This window comes from Coenobita brevimanus, chromosome 86 (assembly GCF_032717465.1).
Source record: "Coenobita brevimanus isolate Jiangsu-jjx chromosome 86, ASM3271746v2, whole genome shotgun sequence".
NCBI classification, from domain to species: Eukaryota; Metazoa; Arthropoda; class Malacostraca; order Decapoda; family Coenobitidae; genus Coenobita; species Coenobita brevimanus.
Window position 1 is genome coordinate 12,170,165 of NC_137039.1, and position 19,911 is coordinate 12,190,075.

Here is a 19,911-nt window from a genome sequence, read left to right on the forward strand (position 1 = left end):
TTATTTAGCATAGCCTGTACTATCTCGTCAGTTTCTTTCCGTAAGCTATGGGGTAATCCATATAGTGGGACGTTAGGGTCCTCCAATAAATTCAGCTTCCAATTTATTCAAATGCAGATTCAGCTTTGTATTCTATCTTGAATAACGGTAGAAATGAAGAAACACTCAATCTCTAGAACAAAAAATATTGGTCATGCACCGGATGACAAGTTTGGTATGGGGACTGGTTTCTACTCTTTACTTCATCAAGAACTATTTCTTTGGCTTTGGATTTCTCCGCCTGTGATCCCAGATGACATGTAGGAGGAACCGTTTTTGCTCTTCTTGCCGAATGAAGGTTGTCTTGATGTCTTGGATGAGTTTGACCTCTCTCTCTGTGATGTCGTTGGCCACTGAGATAGATTGCAAGACTAACTTTCCCTGTTTCTAGTCTGGATGACCTCCCCATTTTGTTGGGTCTAGCTGAAGGAAGTCTCTTCGGATATGTGCCATTTCGAAGAAGGACTCCTAAGATTCCTTTGGGGCAGAGGTCAGCCAGCCGTGTCCCTTTGATCATTGCTGTGTTCAGTCTCACCCTTCTTTTAGGAGGATCTACCTTGCCTTTGTTCGATTCCATGGCCACCACTATCTCCAGCTTCTCCTCCACTGACAGCCGAGGACTGAAGAGAACAAGTGCAACCAGTTGGCCACTCATATACATGAGGTGGCACATCATAGCGCCTGACGCAACATCTGTGACTCCTCTGCTGATGGCATGGTACTTGCTGATGTCCTTCAGCAGTTGGAGGTCATTCACTGGGGCATTCACCACCTCAGGAGCTCTGAACCAGCACTTCACATACACCATCGAGGGGAACAAAGCAATGTCTCTCTGTGCCCGCTTCTCGTGAGATGTCAGTCAGAACTGACCCCTAAAGAGCCAGATCTTCAGTGCATACAAAATCTTGGCCATCCAGGGTGCTACCTGCATTGTGAATGAAGCTTTGAAGTTCATGTGACATGGTGGCTCACCGTCAAGGAAGATGAATTCAAGTTCAAGGAACTGCTTGTAGTCATCCCTTCTGTGTGATTCCTCCAAAGCAGACTGGACGAATTTCAGTGCCTGGGTGACAAGCTCCGAGAATCGATTGAGGACATCTTACATGAATGGGTCACTGTTTCCAACTTGGAATGCATTGTGGTCAACAAAGGCCCATTTTTCCTTGATTCGTCTGAAAAACCCAACATCATGGCCGCTGGAGGCACCAAGTGTCTTCTTGAAGACGTCCCCAGTTACAACCTCAGACACATGATGGCAACAGACAAAGTGAAAGAGGTCCCCATCCAAAACAATGTCTATCCTGATGCATCCTCCACCCTGCCATCCAGTGTTGCTTGCAGTGGCGTCAAAGCTCATTCTCATGATCCTTCCATCAAGGAACCAGTCCATCAGCATCTTGGTGACTGAGTTTTTTTTGTTCCTCGTCTGTACTGGTTGCAATCTTCCGAACTCCCAGCAACTGAGATGTTTCTCCAGGGCAGGGAAAATCTTTCCCTGACTCAAGGATTGCCAGCCTGTCCACCTTCTCAGTTCCAATCAGTGTCGGCAGAAGGTCGGAATCCCAGTGTCAGCTGCCCAAACCCCAATGTTGTAACTACCTGCTCCTTATTTGAAGCAGGTGTTCTGCTCTGATGCTTCCTCCTGGACGACCTGAAAGTTCTGGAAGACAAAGCCAACTGAGGCACATCGTGGCTGAGACTAGCAGCTTTTGCGGCAACAACGTTCGACACGCTCCTGTCACTGGCATTGGTGCGATCAAGGGAGACTGCCTGGTCAGGGGTGACGATGTTCCTCCATTGACTTCTGCTGGTCATTGGTGTCGTAACCCGAAGGTCTGGATCTGGACATGCTCCCAGTTGCCTTGTCTTTGGTGGTGAGGCATCTCTTCGTCAGTTGACGTTGTGGAAGATTAATATTCCAGCTCAGTGATGGTTGCTCTCTCCTCCACTTGGCACTGTTCCTATAGCCTCCTTTGAGTTTCCCATTGAGATCTCTCTATCGTCCATTCCTCTGTCCAAGCTAGGACAATGTCCACTGACCCTAAAGTGGCCCTCCGATCTGTTTCTTGATCTTTTAGGAAGAGACGATCTTCTGTCTTGGTCAGACTCAGCCTTGTTGTGATTGATGTTGAACAGCTTGTCCGGTTCTTCTCTGAATGCTCCTTCGTTTTGTAATTTGGTTTCTGAACTTCGTCCCTGCTTTTCTTTACATTTTCTCACCTCTTCCGAATCCTTTGAAGGCAGTCGATGACACTTCGTTCTTCTGCTGTGTTGACTCTGGTCTTTCTCCAGAGCTCCATTATTTCTTGCACGGCAATTCTGGAACCTTCACGCACCGTCTTCTTCCCTATTTTGTGCAAGTGGAAATACCTTGCTGACACTTGCCGAAGTGTGGGAAGGTGAGCCCCGTTGATGGTCTTGCTCAGTTCTCTGAGTAAATGTTTGCCCTGGACAGGGTAACTTTCTTCTTCACGCCCTGCTCTTTACCTGCTTCTTTCTCGCTTTCCACATCTATCACAGCACCTCTGCCAGGATTAATTCCTCCTTCAGCCATGATTTCCTGAGGAATAAAAACTGGATTAGATAAAGATCGCATGGGCACAGAAAAGCAAACTGACTTGGGGGATTTGCTCTGTATAACACTTTCTCACCATCCCACAACTGTACCGCACTCTGTCAGGGAATGGAACTGAACCAGATGTAGTTCCTGCGCATTGTGGGGCCAAAAATAATGAGTATGACCAATCCGAGCTTCAATAGGACGTCGCCACACAGTACAGGAACAAGGACTTTGTACTGGACAGAGATAAAGACAATCGAGCTCTTGTGTGACCTTTAAACACCCTCCATACACCATGAAACTTCCCCACGAGCTTTAGTTTGATACAGAGAATAAAAAACTGAGTCTGCATTGTGATTTTTTGCATCTTGAAAATTCACCCTATACTGCTCTGAGCACCCTAAGGGACATAAATTGGTTGAGTACCCGGAATTAATTCAGTAGTGTGCTTAATCATACTGGTGTTCCCCATAGGTTCACCAAGTAAGGTTACAACATCTCCATAGGTCCGCAAAAGATTGATTGATTGTTCTTTATACTGAGGGAAGTCTCCTGGATTTACTTGGAAGGTGAGATCAGCCGAAGGAGTCATAGCAGAAACCATAAATTTTCAGTGATATATTCACCGCGTAAATCGTCATCATCATCAGCATCATCCTTAGCAGTTACAGAGAATGATATGTCCTGGTACACCTTTATGGCCGATGGGTACACCAGGAAATCGCTAGCCTTTGTACCACTTTCAAGTTTCAGTGGAGCATTTGTAACGTTTAGTAAGTAAAGATAACACAAATTATCCTCCAACACGGAACGCAATGCTGACTCGCACATTAAACCATTCACACGACACCTCTCAGACTTGTACGTTAAACCATTCACACAACACCTCTCAGATAACGTTGATGCATTCACTCCTTCTATCGCACATACATCATGGACAGAGACTTTCGTGAATTAGTGCGGCAGCAGAACTGTGCACCATTTTGTCACAGTTCGTTTCATCTCCGAGTGTTGCAATATGTCATTCTAATTATTTGAGGTAGTTAACTGAGACGTAGATGAGTCAACCGTTGTGACACTAATAGAAGGGGCGTCATGAGATACTAGTACTAAATTATTCTCATTGCTCCTTGCTGGTGGTTTTGGAGTTGAGGTAGACTGTGTCACCGAATTTACCTGTGAAAGGATAGGGTATGGTGCAATTCATGCTTGATACATAAAGTCCCTTTACCGTAATATTACCACAAGCGGTGTCAGTAGTAGTCAGTACATCTGCATGATACCGGAGTTGTAACAAAAAACTCAGCTGTGAAAGTTTTTTTTTTTTTTTTTCTTGAGTCATCGACTTGTATCTCATGAGTTACCTTGCCCTTCACATAAAATTCTGAGCCGTCAACACCCCAGAGTCGAATGTCAGGCGGCCCAAGGATCCAAACTCGTTTGATCCTTCCTTTAATTATTTAGGGAGGACTCAGATATTAAGTTCACCAAAGACCCTGAGTCCATAAAAAATGATGTAGGGACTCCTTCACAATATCTTAAGGTAACTACACCTAAGTAAGTCAAAGGACCAATTGGGCATATTGGGAGCTCAGTATATTGTCTTTATGGAGGATTCTGTAGGTTCTGGCACGGGGATTTCCCCGACTGTGTATTGGCAAGGGCATGGCATTTGTTAGTGGAATGATAATGGCTTTCATAATAAGTACGGTACTTATTCCTGAATGATCGTGAAGGCGATTTACTATCACGTCTGTGTCCTCGTTCATCCTGTACTCTCTCATGACAATAAGTTTCGCGATGACCTGTTCGTTTACAGTACCAACAAACTGTCTTAGTTCTGCTTGTAAACCTGGCTAGGTTTTGAGACAAAACTACTTTGCGACGCAGGTCTCGCACGCGACATGGCTAGTGAACGTGGTGTGACGTTTTGTCCGCCGAGTGAACGTGAGACGTGACCTTGCGACTGCAGGGACTGTGGTGCTGAACTAGTAACTGGTTAAACTGTACGTACTATCTGAGTAGGTATGATACTGAATTTCTCCTCCAACTGTACAGCTAACATGGTTATGTCATCCCTTGTAAAAAACTGAATCTCTAACGCTGCATCTAATTCATCCTTACTAAGACGATTTAAGAATGAGACAAAATAACGTTGCTAAATTATTTTGTGTTAAAATGGTTTTTCCCTTATCATCAGTTGCCGCCCACAGGCTGTTTCATAATGTCTTTGAGATTTCCATTCCTGTTGTTGCTGACACCGCTGCCACTTCTAACGGCGTAATTTGTTAGAATGGGATTAACTTATTCTGATTTATACTTTGCAATAATCTGTAAACGTTCATCAAGCATCCTGCTTTCGTGTGGTTACAAAGTTTTTTTACGAATTTGCTACAGCATAAATAAAAAGAAGTAAATTTCTAAAAAAAAAAAAAAAAAAAAAAACTACACCGTATAAGAGACCCCATTTGCGAGTAACCATCATCAAATCGGCTCCGAAGATAGGCGATTTTATAATTGTGTGTCATAAATCCTTTTTTGTTACTGCAGACTGGAGATCGCTACTGATCACATACACCCTAGTTGCAGGATTAATTCCAGTAAATTTGGGACGCGCTGCATATTCCAAAATAATTAGGAGGCGGAAGGGGTTGCCATATTTTAAAAAGTAGATGCAGAAGGTAACTGAGAAATGTGCCATGTACTGGGGGTATGATATGAATGGAATTCAACTGATTGAACTGTTTCTCGTGAATAAATCTTTCCGTTGCTCAAACAAGTAAGACTGTCTTGTGAGGTTTCAGTCTTGGCCGGCTTTATTTAACCTTCGGAAGTAGGTATATCATCTTCAGATAAATTAGTATTGTTAAAGTAAGGATATGCCATTAAGAAATTAATTGGAAGAAAAATAAGTGCAACGAAAATGTTACGTAAGTGAATACAAGTGATTTTTTAAAACTACAATAAATTACTATGTACAATAACAGTTAACAAAGGAAGGTTTATATATATAATATTTACAAATGAAGTGTTCTTGTGGATGAAAATAGTAAAAGAAAATTGAGGGGAAGTTGTTTTAAGTACAGTAATTTAATCTTGTAAGAGAAGAAAATACTGTATTAAGATTATTGGTTCAGAGATAATAGAAGCAGCATTTTACTTTACGGTTCTAACTCACCACCTATTTATATAACATATGGCGCAGGGCGTGGTGTGAGCTGGTATTGACAGCTGGTGGAAGGAAAAGAGGGCGAGTTGCAGGTCACCGGGTCATTGGAGGTTTGACAGTCAGCAGAATCGGAGTCAGTATGAGACTTGACGAGAGCATGGCTTTGTGACGGGCAGGCTTGGTGGTAGACAGGTTTCGGTGAGTAACGGGTTAGGTGGCAGACAGGCTCGATGTCATAAGGGTTCAGTGACAGACCAACTTGATGACAGACAGGTTCTGTGACAACCGGGGTAGATGACAAACAGTCGGGGTACAGGCTACTGGATTTGACGATGGACTGACTAGAAATAAGGTTTATTCTTGACCACTCTGTCACCAGAATTTGAGATATTTGTCTGTAGATTTATCATCAGAATATCATGTTGTTCTTAAAAACTCAGTATATTTACTGAATGCTTTACTGGGAGCTTAGATGTTACACCCACGGAGTGTAGTTGATCTCTACCTCACATAGTCTTTCAGGGTACAGGTAGAGAGTTTCTTTTGTGTGTATTGCCCAATGTCATGACTGCAGTGTTTACGCATAGAACAGTCTCTTAAACAAATTCGTCAAGAAGGCAGTTGGCCTCTGCCTGTTCATGAGATTCCACCACGTCTGAGTCGTGATAGATAAACAGAAAACATCCGCTTGCTTTTACACTGACTTACTGCTGTGACCATATTTATAGATATATGATCATGTTGGGTTATGTATAAACCTCTTTTATATTTATTCCATACAGTCATGGTAAGATTTTGTTCGCATATGGAAGAATTTCTAGTTGTTAAGAGTGTGAAAAACAATCTCAATAAACGCCTTTACTACGAGAGGTATCCCTCATGCTAAGTAATCTCGTCAGGTGGTAGTAGGGATAAAAATAATTGACAACTCGCCACAGTGAAAGCGTTAAAGGTCAAATATAAATAATCTATCAAAACGTTTCAAGACGCGAAAAACAGTAACTTTTGTCCTTGCTACTTACACAAGGTATTTTATTCAATTAGTTATTTTGCATTAGGAGTTCATTCTGTTCCACTAAGGGCTACATGCCTGAGGAGTTTTTCCAAAATTCAGAATTATCTAACACTCACACCCAGTACATCGATTTAACTGAGCCTTCCGAAGTGTGTGTGTGTGTGTGTGTGTGTGTGTGTGTGTGTGTGTGTGTGTGTGTGTGTGTGTGTGTGTGTGTGTGTGTGTGTGTGTGTGTGTGTGTTCCCAGTATAATACATGATTTACCACTCAGATCAATATGACAGTGTTATGAAGTCCGATACCGTCTTTGGTATATTCTTGCTATTGTTGGATGGCTGTAAGCCCTGGACAACCATGCCGTGTATATCCTTTTATTCTTTCTACCTTTCAAGCGATTTTATTTATCTTGTAAAAGACCTCTTTCAGTGAAGGGGTTAACCTTGCTGAGCTGCAAACCTCATAGGAGGCAAAATGAAGGTCTGCACGAGCCAAGGTGCAAGCCTCAAATGAGGTACAATTTATGGTGGTGATAAAGCAGTGCTTCGGTGCAGGTAAACTACCATCCAAAGAACCAGCCCGGCAGGGTTAATGAAGGAACTGTTTTACCCTCATCAGATGAAAAAGTATTTTCTTTTCATCTGATGAAATAAAGTGGAACAATGGAGTGGAGAGGTATGTTAGTGAGGAATGTGTTGGAGAAAGGGTAGCCTAGTGACTGAGGACAGAATGACATGGAGGCGATTCATTTCGGTCAGTTCCTCTGGGAACAAAGCGACTGGCTATAGGCTGTACTGTAGGTAGGTAGAGAGCAAGAATTTTATGTATATATATATATATATATATATATATATATATATATATATATATATATATATATATATATATATATATATATTTGACGTTCTAGTACACAGGAAATCAATCAGCTTATTGGAGATCTGTCGTGACTAAAAGTTAACGTCTTGGCTGTGGGTGAGTTTTGATATATATACTAGTTACAGCTAAATTATTTGTACTCGTTAGGAAGGATCCCTACTAATGAAGGTGCTGGGTAAGGCTGCATCCATTCCCCGCAGGTCGAAAGGTTTTCCTTAATTAAATCGCTATTTAGAGGTATGAACCTTCATTATCTGAAGCATAACTAACCAATTCGTCAGGCACACCAGCTCTAACAACAATCTTTCCTCAGCCGAATTAAATTATTTGTGGTAGCAAGAATAAGCTATAAAATACGCCTCTGGATTAATAGCAATAGTTCCTGTATAGCCGACCAAGCTCCATTAATCCTTTGAACCCCTGCAGTCCAAGGACGCCCTTTGTAGTTCATTCTTGTTGCTGCCAGACGGTTTCATTAAGTTTAGGGAACACCTGAGGAGCAGAGGATTAAATGATGACTGTATTTAATCTCTCCGGTTCAAAAATTCTCCTCTGAGATAAAGGCAGTCACCAAGAAGGGGTTGATATGACGACCTTGTATACTATATTCAGCTGAGAGACGATGTTATGTAGTTTAGAACCGTGTTTGTGAAGGAGTCAAGAGAAGGATGTAGCCTGGTGTGTAAGTGACGGTATGCAAGGGTGTATACAGTGTTACATAGCCTATGATTTCATCATCCTTTGTATAATTCTAACGTACAGTATGCTGCATGTTTGATCATGATTCGCCTCGTGGCTTCCATAGTGACTAGGCTTGCTTGTTCTACCTCACTCCCCCCCTTCTCGCCCTTATAGTAGAGTAAGTCGTTCTTTCTGTTGTTCAGAGCAGGACTGTCAACTCTTCCTCCCCTGTGCCTTCATTTCTGCGTCCTTCTTGCAAGTTGAATCAAGCTCTGCCGGCCCCTATATAATGAGCTCAGTCTCTGCATTATTGCCACTTAGATCTACTCCTCATTTTGTTCACATCTCTGTCCTCCCCTGTATAGTGTATTATTATTGTGAGTGCTCAGGAAGTCTCCAGCCATCTAGCTGCTGTATAATTTGAGTATAAGTGTTGTTACCATTTTTCTTGTACTGTGTGGACTGGGGCGTTGGTTCGTGGGCCTGGTGATTTTTTTGTGATTCATGTAAAGTTTTTAAAGTCAGCCAGTGTGAGTAGTATTTTGTATCTGTAATAATATATCTTACTTTAACTAAGCATTATCCGGTTTTCTCATTTATCAGGGCTGACTTAGATAAATTTGCTCTTGCTAAATTCATGTTAATAGAGGCTATTGCAGTTAACCATATATGTAACCTATTTTGCCATTACATTATCCTTATGAGTCCTGAATGTTTAGTTGTTAGTTTGAGCATTAAACTTTAACTTGTAATTTTACCTAACTCTTTTGTTTTGAACCTGGAACTTTGCGGGACAGTAGTGATTTTAGTATTCTCACTTGAAGTGTTCATTATCTCTCTCTGTTCCGTAACATAAATTTGGCGACCTCTTATCAGGATATTCAGGATATTATCATAAGGATATTGCTTGATATTTTGTGACTGTGATTCATTCATGATGTCTACTATTACTACTCTTGATGAAGCCAAAGATTTTTGTCAAATGTGCAAACAGTGTGTGATGTAGAAAACAGAACAAAGAATGAACTTAAGCTTGTTGCTCAACAACTTGGAATTGCTGTTCGCTCTCATCATTCTAAAGATCAACTTGTTGACATGATTAATAAAAGCTTGTTTAATGTAACTCCTCCAGAGGCGGTGGCTGAATCGGTAGCGAGGAGGCCTGCAGTCCTGATGGACCCAGGTTCGAATCCCGGCTGGGGCAAGGAACAGTTTAAGGATTTGAATTTCATAAAAACAGGCTTTCCTGGTCTACCAGATAACCCGCCGACATGTCATAAAAGTACCCCCACTAATACCAATACACCAGTCCTGTATGAGACAGCTCTAGCATGTATTCAATATGGACGGTGGGTGTTAGCGCCGAAGTGGTGACATGTAGAGAGGTGTATGGTATGTAGGAGGACTACTGGGCCTTGAGAGCAGGCTGTGAAGCCTATGCCCAGAAGTCGGACACATAAAAAAAAAAAAAAAAAAAAAAACGCAGATTGAAATAGCTAAGTTACAGCTAGCCATGCAGGAGGCTCGTGCGAAGGAGGCTGAGTCTCAGGCTCGTATTCAGGAGGCACAGGCACAAATTGAAATTGCTAGGATTCAGGCAGTGGAACTGGATCATCTAGCTCTGTTGATTTTGATGTGGCTAAAAATGTTAAACTTGTCCCTCCTTTTAATGAATCTGATTTAACAAAGTATTTTCAGTTGTTTGAGAGGGTAGCTACAGGTTTTAACTGACCCAATAAGTATTGGCCAGTACTCCTTCAGACTGTTCTCACCGGTAAAGCTCAAGTAACTTATGCATCTTTGCCTCAGGATCAATCTGATAATTATGATGTAGTTAAGAGCTTGATTCTTAAGGCCTATGAGCTTGTTCCTGAAGCCTATAGAGTAAAATTTAGGACAACTTAGAAGCAAGATAAGCAATCCCATGTTGAGTATGCAAAAATCAAAGAAGATCTGTTAGAGCAGTGGTTAAATTCTAAGAATGTAAATTCTGATTTTGATAAATTTAAGCAGATGATTTTGCTGGAGAACTTCAAAAGGTGTATTAATAAAGATGTAAGCTTATATCTTGATGAGAAAAGAATAGATAATTTGTCTGATGCTGCAGTTTTAGCTGATGAATATGTTCTCACTCACAAGAGATATTCTAAAGAAAAAGGGAAAGCTGAGAGTAAGTACGTTGGCTCTACTCAGAGTACAGGTAACAGGAAAGAGAATAAAGATGATGTTTCTCAGGAAGTAAATACCAGCTTCACCTCTAGATTTCAGAAAAGTAAATGTACTTATTGTAGTAAGCTTGATCATACTACGGAGAAATGTTTCAGGAGACAGCGGGATGTGAATAAAAAGGAGTCTTTAAATATTCAGTTAATTGGTCTAGTGTCCACCCTTGAGAGTTCCCAGAATTCTTTAACCGAGTTAACTGAACATGCTTTGAGGGGTAAATTAAATTCTCATGATGAAGCTCCTCTTTTGAGCAGTAACGTGGGTGACACTCTCAATAGTTCATGTGCTAATTTCCTGTCTGATGGTTTTGTCAGTCCTCTGGACAATAATGACAGGAAATCAGTTAAAATATATCGTGATACAGGTGCTTGCCAATCCCTTATGCTGACCAGTGTTCTAGGCTCTAATGTTAGTTCCTCTGATCAAACTGTAATCTTACAAGGTGTAGGGAATAATTACTTCTCTGTCCCTCTGTGCAGAGTAAATTTAGAGTCTGGTTTTGTTAATGGTTCCGTTATGGTTGGGTTGGTTCACTCCCAATGTCAGGTGTAACTTTCTTACTTGGAAATGATATTGGTGGAAGTCAAGTGTGTCCAGCTCCTCAGTTGTCTAGTGAACCAGTGACTGCGACCCAGGATTGTGATATCCCTGAGGTGTTCTCTGCATGTGCTGTCACTAGGGCTAAGTCTAAAGTTACTGGTGACTTAGAGGATAATGATGATGATGATGTTATCCTAGCTGACACTTTTCTTGCTAATTTGGACCACTCACCAGATGAGGCAGTACCCCGTAGTGTTGATAATTTGTCTCGTCAAGAGTTGGTTGAGTTGCAGGTTGCTGACCCTGAGTTGAAAGGTCTAGCTAACTCTGCTTGCAGTGAGGAAGAGTCAGCTGGTGCTTCTACTTGTTATTATATAAAGTCAGGAGTACTTACGAGGAAGTGGAGACCCACAACAGCATCAGCCGACTGTGAATGGGAGGTTGTACATCAAGTTGTCATCCCTCGTGTTTGTAGGCAGGATATCATTAGAGTGGCTCATGATTCCAGTTTGGCAGGACACCTTGGAGCGAGGAAGACTGTGGCACGGATTTTGAAACACTTCTACTGGCCAGGTATCTTCAGAGATGTTTCCTGATATTGTAAGTCTTGTCACACCTGTCAAGTTGTGAGGAAGTGTAATCAGACCGAAAAAGTTGCACCTCTAGTTCCCATTCCTCCTTTTGAGGCGCCATTCACCCGTGTGTTGGTGGATATTGTGGGCCCTCTTCCTAAGACTTCTTCAGGATTTTCTTATGTGTTGACCCTGATTGATATGGCTACTCGTTATCCTGAAGCCATTCCACTTAGAAATATCTCAGCAAAGAACGTGGTTAAGGAAATGCTAGGGTTCTTCACAAAGTTTGGTCTGCCCTAGGAGGTACAGTCAAACCGGGGAAGTAATTTCATGTCAAATGTTTTCAAGTAGTCTCTGAGAGAGTTGGGCATCACCCAGATCACGTCTTCAGCTTACCATCCCCAAACCCAAGGAGCATTGGAGAGATATCATCAAACACTCAAATCGATGCTCAGGAAATATTGTTTGGAACATCAGAAAGATTGGGATAAAGGTCTTCCATTCGTTGTATTTGCCGCAAGAGAATCTCCAAATGAATCACTGGGCTTCTCACCCTTTGAACTACTGTTTGGCCATGAAGTAAGAGGACCCCTTAAGCTACTCAAGGAATGCTGGCTGTTGGAGGAAGATGACGTCAACCTGCTGGAGTATGTGATGAAGTTCAAAGAACGGCTGTCCACTGCTTTACAGCTGGCGAGAGAGAATTTAGGAGCTGCTCAGGAGAAGATGAAGACTTGGTATGATAAGAAGTCCAGGTTACGCCACTTTCAGCCAGGAGATCAGGTTTTGATTCTGCTACCGGTGCATGGGCAACCTCTTCAAGCCAAGTTTAGTGGTCCTTATTTCGTGGAGAAGAAACTCAGTGATGTCAACTATGTCATCGCCACACCAGATCGTAGAAAGAACAAGCAACTTTGTCACATCAACATGCTAAAGTTATATCACAGGCGGGACGAAAATAACCAAGTCTGCACTGTAGCTGTTCCACCCGAGTCTGCAAGTGAATCTCTCCCATGCAGTATGAGCCTGAGTGATAGTTTGGGAAAGAATCCTGATATCATGAATGATCTCCAGACTAAGCTTTCTCATCTAGCTCCCGAGGAAAGGTAGGAGTTTTCGGCATTACTGCAGGAGTACCCGCAAGTGTTCCATGCCACTGCAGGAAGAACCACTGTGTTGATGCATGATGTCGATGTTGGAGATGCAAAGCCAATTAAACTGCCTCCTTACCGTGTGAACCCAGTGAAAGTTCCTCTCATCCAGAAGGAGCTTGGCTACCTGTTGGACCACAAGATGATTGAGCCCTGTCAGAGCTAGTGGGGTTCTCCTGTCACTCTAGTCCCCAAGGCAGGTGGGTCACAGCGGCTTTGCATCGACTACAGACGTGTTAATCAGATAACCAAACCAGACACTTACCCTCTCCCTCGCGTGGAAGATTGCATAGACAAGATCGGAAAGGCTAGGTAAATAAGTAAGTTTGATTTGTTAAAGGGGTACTGGCAAGTACCTATGACTGAACGTGCTAGGGAGATCTCATGTTTTTTAACACTAGGAAAGACTTTTGCATGTTCTGTAATGCCATATGGTATGAAGAATGCACCAGCCACTTTTCAGAAGCTCATGAATGTTGTAACAGAGGGTTTGGCAGGGTGTGTTGTTTATATTGATGATGTATTAATCTTCAGTGACAACTGGAAAGATCACCTATGCCATGTCAGTAAATTTCTTGAGCGTTTGGTTCATGCTAATCTTGTAGCTAATTTATCAAAGTGTGAGTTTGGTCAAGCTAAAGTTCAGTACCTTGGGTACGTAATTGGTGATGGACACGTTGCACCACCAGGAGCTAAGGTTCAGGTTATAAGTGATCTTCCCAGACCTAAAAGTAGGAAGGAGCTACAAAGATTTTTGGGAATGGTAGGTTATTACAGGAGATTTGTTCTTAACTTTTCAATTCTTGTATCACCATTTACAGACCTACTGAAAAAGGGAGTTAAATTTGTCTGGACCGATAACTGTGAATCCTCTTTCAGCAAACTTAAAGCTATCCTATTAAGTCAGCCAGTGCTCGCTACTCCAAATTTTGCTAAGCCTTTTAAGATGGCTGTTGACGCATGTGATACAGGAGCTGGGGCTGTTTTGCTGCAAGAGGATGATCGGGGTATTGAACACCCTGTATCTTATTACAGTAAGAAGTTCACTCCACCTCAAAAGAACTACTCAACTATTGAGAAAGAGCTTTTGGCCTTGATTTTGGGTTTACAGCATTTTTCATTTTATTTGTGTTCTGGTTTTGACCCCATAGTCATTTATACCGACCATAACCCACTGAAATTCCTTAGTAAGTTTAAAGATAAAAATCAGAGATTGACAAGATGGAGTCTACTTCTTCAGGAGTATTCATTAGACATACAACATCAAGGGGAAAGAAAATGTTATTGCAGATTGCTTATCTAGACTTTAGACAGATTGTTTTAGAGTAATAAGAAATTTCCTCTGTAAATTTCTTTTTCTTTGTGGGGAGGTGTTACATAGCCTATGATTTCATCATCCTTTGTATAATTCTAACGTACAGTATGCTGCATGTTTGATCATGATTCGCCTCGTGGCTTCCATAGTGACTAGGCTTGCGTGTTCTACCTCACTCCCCCCTTCTCCCCCTTATAGTAGAGTAAATCGTTCTTTCTGTTGTTCAGAGCAGGACTGTCAACTCTTCCTTCCCTGTGCCTTCATTTCCGCGTCCTTCTTGCAAGTTGAATCAAGCTCTGCCGGCCCCTATATAATGAGCTCAGTCTCTGCATTATTGCCACTTAGATCTACTCCTCATTTTGTTCACATCTCTGTCCTCCCCTGTATAGTGTATTATTATTGTGAGTGCTCAGGAAGTCTCCAGCCATCTAGCTGCTGTATAATTTGAGTATAAGTGTTGTTACCATTTTTCTTGTACTGTGTGGCCTGGGGCGTTGGTTCGTGGGCCTGGTGAGGTTTTTGTGATTCATGTAAAGTTTTTAAAGTCAGCCAGTGTGAGTAGTATTTTGTATATGTAATAATATATCTTACTTTAACTGAGCATTATCCGGTTTTCTCATTTATCAGGGCTGACTTAGATAAATTTGCTCTTGCTAAATTTATGTTAATAGAGGCTATTGCACTTAACCATATATGTAACCTGTTTTGCCATTACATTATCCTTATGAGTCCTGAATGTTTAGTTGTTAGTTTGAGCATTAAACTTTAACTTGTAATTTTACCTAACTCTTTTGTTTTGAACCTGGAACTTTGCGGGACAGTAGTGATTTTAGTGTTGTCACTTGAAATGTTCATTATCTCTCTCTGTTCCGTAACAACAGGAATGTAGGAAATGAAAGGGATAGGGGATCCATTAGGTAGAGATCCTCGGCCCAAAATAGCGAGTGGGAAGAGAAGGAGCGGGAGAGAACGAAAAGGAAGGAAGGAATAGTATAATTATTTTTGAAATCTTTGAAAAATCACGTTTACATTTTAACTGATACGTCAAAATGTAGATACGTGTGTGTGTGTGTGTGTGTGTGTGTGTGTGTGTGTGTGTGTGTGTGTGTGTGTGTGTGTGTGTGTTTCTGGAAAAGATGAGAGTTCAAATCTCCTGTTTTTCATAAAGTAGACACATTTTACCACTGCCTTCAGAATCTTGGAAAGGAGGGTTTTTGACGCCAGTACAGAACGAGGGATCATACAGTGAACCACTTTCACATTCGGAGCTACCTCCCTGACATGCTTCTGTAGCCCCGATTTTGACCCCAGCATCGGCGGAGCCACATCAGTACAGACTTCACAAAAATTTTTCCAGGCTATTCCGTTACATGTGATGGAAGATGTCAACTTCTCCATCACATTTAAATCGTGGTAGTTTCAAGTCTGCGTACAGAACAGTTACTCATCTTTGATATCGTGCATGAATACATACCTAACAAACACGAGTATCGTAGCTGTGCACAAGAACTCACATCCGTTGACTCATCCAACTGTACTGTAAACAAACCAGCTGGAGACAGTTTGATCCCCTCTATCACTTGTTCCGTGGTATCAGCTGACATTTCACTAATAATCCGTTTCACTGTTGAAGCTTATGTGCACTTGACTCTCCAACAACCCGCTTGCCGATATTTCCAGCTCACTTCATGATTAAAGTTTCACCAATCGTGTGGGCCTTTTCCTTCCTTGCTGTTTCAAGGGAAACCTCATATGATGCCTCTACTGCACTTAAGTTCTGTTGTTGGAAAGAACCACTTCCAACCAGTGTCTGTTTTCCCAAACTCTGTTCATGGCCCTTGAAGACACTGGGGTCTTTACCTCCATTCTGAGGGTGGATTGTCGTCAGATGATGCTTCAGCTTACTAGACCTCATAGATTCATTCCCCATCACTTTGAGACACAGCACACACCGAGGTTTCTCGATGCCATCTGCGAGGATTGATGTAAATCCGTAGTTAATACTTCATTATTGTACGTCCACCTCTTAGCAGCACTGGCAGCCATCGCAAATGTATATATGAAAAAAAAAGCCAGACAGAAACAGACGAATGATAAAGTTTATAATTATGTGGCTACTTGCACCAAAGTGAATGAATTCAATGTAGATTTACAATCAGTGTCAAAAAAAAAAAAAAATCACCAAAGCCAAACGACTTTCATCAAAGTAGCATGATTTATTTTTAGCAACACCCAAGTGAATTAAATTTTATGCGATATGAAGTCACTGGTTTTCAGTACTGTACACCAATTAGTAAATAATGACATCATCATCACCATCATCATCATCATCATAACCGCACGATGATGATTCTGTTCACACTTGTTTTTCAAAGCCCCGTCCTCCTTTCAGTTTACACAATACATACTGGTACGCTTATTAGAAACTGGCAGTGATGGGTATTACGGCTGTTATTAGTGTGGTGTCCCACTCTGATCGAGCAGACCCATCAACCGCATGCAGGCAACCACCCCTGCAGGGCCGTCTCGTGCAGTGAATTGATGTTCCCCTGCGGCTGACAGCGCATCGCCACAGTGAGGCGCGAGTATTAGTTTAGAGGTTTGGTACCTGGGAGAATGGTGCATTTCCATCTTTTCATGCATTTTACAGGGGAACCATAATAGGATCCACGTCAATCCGTTATTTGGTTCAGTGCTAATTACGCAGTTTTGAAAATGGTTTTCTGAGTTACAGGAAACCATTTGGGATGTGACTCAGTGTAGAGCCACCTGAAATGGAAAGAAGAGTAAGGAACAGTGACAGGAAAGATGAGATAAACAGGAAGAGAGGAGGACAGACACAGAAAAAGAATGATAGACAGAAGTGTGTGGATGACGGGTGCCCCCACCTACCACCTGAAGTATTTCAAAAGGAGGAGTTTTGGAATGTGGTGTACCGTGAGGACTGTGGTGTGAAAGGTGTCGTATCGTGGTGACTGGGATATGGGGCATGTGGAATGAGTTTTGTGGTGGGAGGCGTATTTACAGCAGGTGTAATGTGATATTAGAAGTGCAGCTACACGCTGTGGTATTAAGTAAGGTGTGGTATGAAAAGTATTGTTGCATGATGTAAGCGGTGTAGTGTGATGTGATGAAAAACAGATCTGGGGATTGTTTTGTGAGAGGTATTATACTGTGATGGATGGTACCGTAATATATGAGGAGTTAAGGATTATCTTAATGATGCAGTGCAAGGAAAATTACCATGTAAGGATGCTGTGTGATATATTAAATTGTGTGGTGCAGTGTGGGGAGTAGTGTGATATTGTGTGATGAGTGTCGGCATATTAAATGTGCAGTATGGTGAGAGGGATACTGAGGCATGATAGAAGTTACAGCATAACAGGTACATATATGGAGTATGGAATATTAAGACTAACCATGACGTGAATGAAGCAGGATGGTTGCATAAACCCTATCTGACTATTTCACATCCTTAATGAAGACTGGTGAACTAACTACTGTAAAGAAAAATCGCACAATTAGTTATTTATTCCTCATTTATTGTTCGTCAGTTATTACTAAACCTATTTTTTTGTTTTGGATTTCCTGAAATATCTTATTTAGCATATATGTATTTATTTATGAATTAGTATGCTACCCACTGAGTAGTATGCGCGACTTCTTGTTTCTTTCATATTTTTATCCCCTTTGTCTCACTGTTTTTGCCTGCTAATCTGCTCTTGAACTGCATTCTTACATATCTGCCCTACTGGCCATGACCCCCAGTCTTCTAACGGAATATACCAAGATAGCTCAAAATAAGCGGCTCCTAGCTTTGGCTTTCTTTCATTACTTTTTTAAATGATCATGTTCTGCAGACTCGTCTTTTGGTTCTTTTTTTTTTTTTTTTTCTGATCAGACGAAACAGATACATAAATGCAAAGTTAGGTCTCATATAAATTGGAAAAATTTTGGTACAGCAGCTTCATCTGACGGTACTGGATCACTGCCACAACATTGCAAAGTCAAGGTTTCATGAAATTCGAGAAGTCTCAATTAAGCTGCACCATATACTCATAAATGGCGAAGTTTTTTGTTTTGGTAAGTTTTATTTTTTATTTTTATCACTTTTTTTCTAAGATCTTGTTGATAAACAGAAAGGTGCCCTAGGGTAACCCAAGTACTCGTGCCAACTGTAAATGACCTTGACCTATTTTTGATGGTCATCTCTTCTTGTGCAAAAATTGCATATTTGAAATTGAAATATCTCAGAAACTAATTAAGATACAGCTGTTTGGTTGACATTTCCATGATAAAAAAAAGTCTGCTGATAATTTTTGATGAATATTTTGCCATTTTGTCTAATGGAAAGTACCGAATGCAATTTGCTCAGTGTTTTCTTTGTAACACGTTTTTAGAGAAAACCACAGGAGCTGTAAAGTTGTAAGTTTACAGAAATATAGCTGTGGTCCGTCTCATTATCTGAAAGGAATATGATTACAGTCAAGCATACAGTCACCCAGTTATTGAGACAAATGTAAAATGTACCCATGCTTACAAAGATAATCAGTACCATATTTAGTTATGGCGATGCTTCCTTATTGTGGCTACATGCTAAGTAAATAGATGACTATAGTCGCGGTGCACGACTCTGAGGTTGTGATTATCGTATCCTGGCAACATACCATTCAAAAGTGAGTCCGATTTCGTGTCATATTATACACAAATCATATTATTATGCACGAATATATTATACACGAATATTATTATACACGAATATATTATACACGAATCATATGCGTCTCATATTATACACGAAATCAGACGCACTTTTGAATGGTAGGTTGCCAAGCACGATAATAACAACCTCAGAGTCACGCGCCGCGACTTATAGTTATGTGTTGTAAATGAGTCTTTTTAGTTATCAGTTAAGTCTATCCTCCAGTCTGACTACGCTTAGCCACCAGCTGAGTTGAAGAGGATTAGTGATCTTTGCCATGTTAGAAGAAACACATTGTAATATATTTGTTCATCTTTAATAATTGCTTGGACATGATGCAATGCATCCGAATTAATTTTACGAGTAACACGGCCATTACTGTGCATCTTCAAACCCCGGGCCGAGACATAATAGGAAATTTATCAGCAGTACCCTGTCATAACTCATGTTTGTTTTTTACAAAAAGAAAAAAAAAGAAAAAAAAGGAAAAAAGAAAAAACTAGAAACATTGGGAGATACTGCACTCTCCTTCCCTTTCTTCTTCTTGCAAAACATTATAATTGATGATGAAATAATCCTTTGTAACTGAAACCGTTTTACCAACAACAAGAGACATGAAAATATATTGCAATGGCCTCATCCTTTATGGGAAAACAAAATAATCGTTAGAGCATTGTGACAGCAACAAGCAGTGTGTGGTGGCGGTCCAGCCATTACCCTGACTGATATTGTCACTGATAAATATTGTGCCTTTATGAACAAAAATTATCATGCGTTTGGAATGGCGGGGATGGCAATGTGTTGTTTTCATTGGGTGAAATTATACTTGCGTGGCTTGACGTGGCTATGAAAATGACGGTAAGAGTATTTTCACTTTAATCATTGCTACAGGTAGGGAACACTCAGGGTTAAAATTTCGCTTATTATTGCACCTCTTCTGTGGCTCACGTTTTACAGGCCAATATTCTTAAGCTAAGAGAAGTTTGGCATGTATCTCTACCCACAGATTAAGTTACTTTGATGCGATACATCAGGAAGGAAAATGGCTCCTATGCCCCAAAT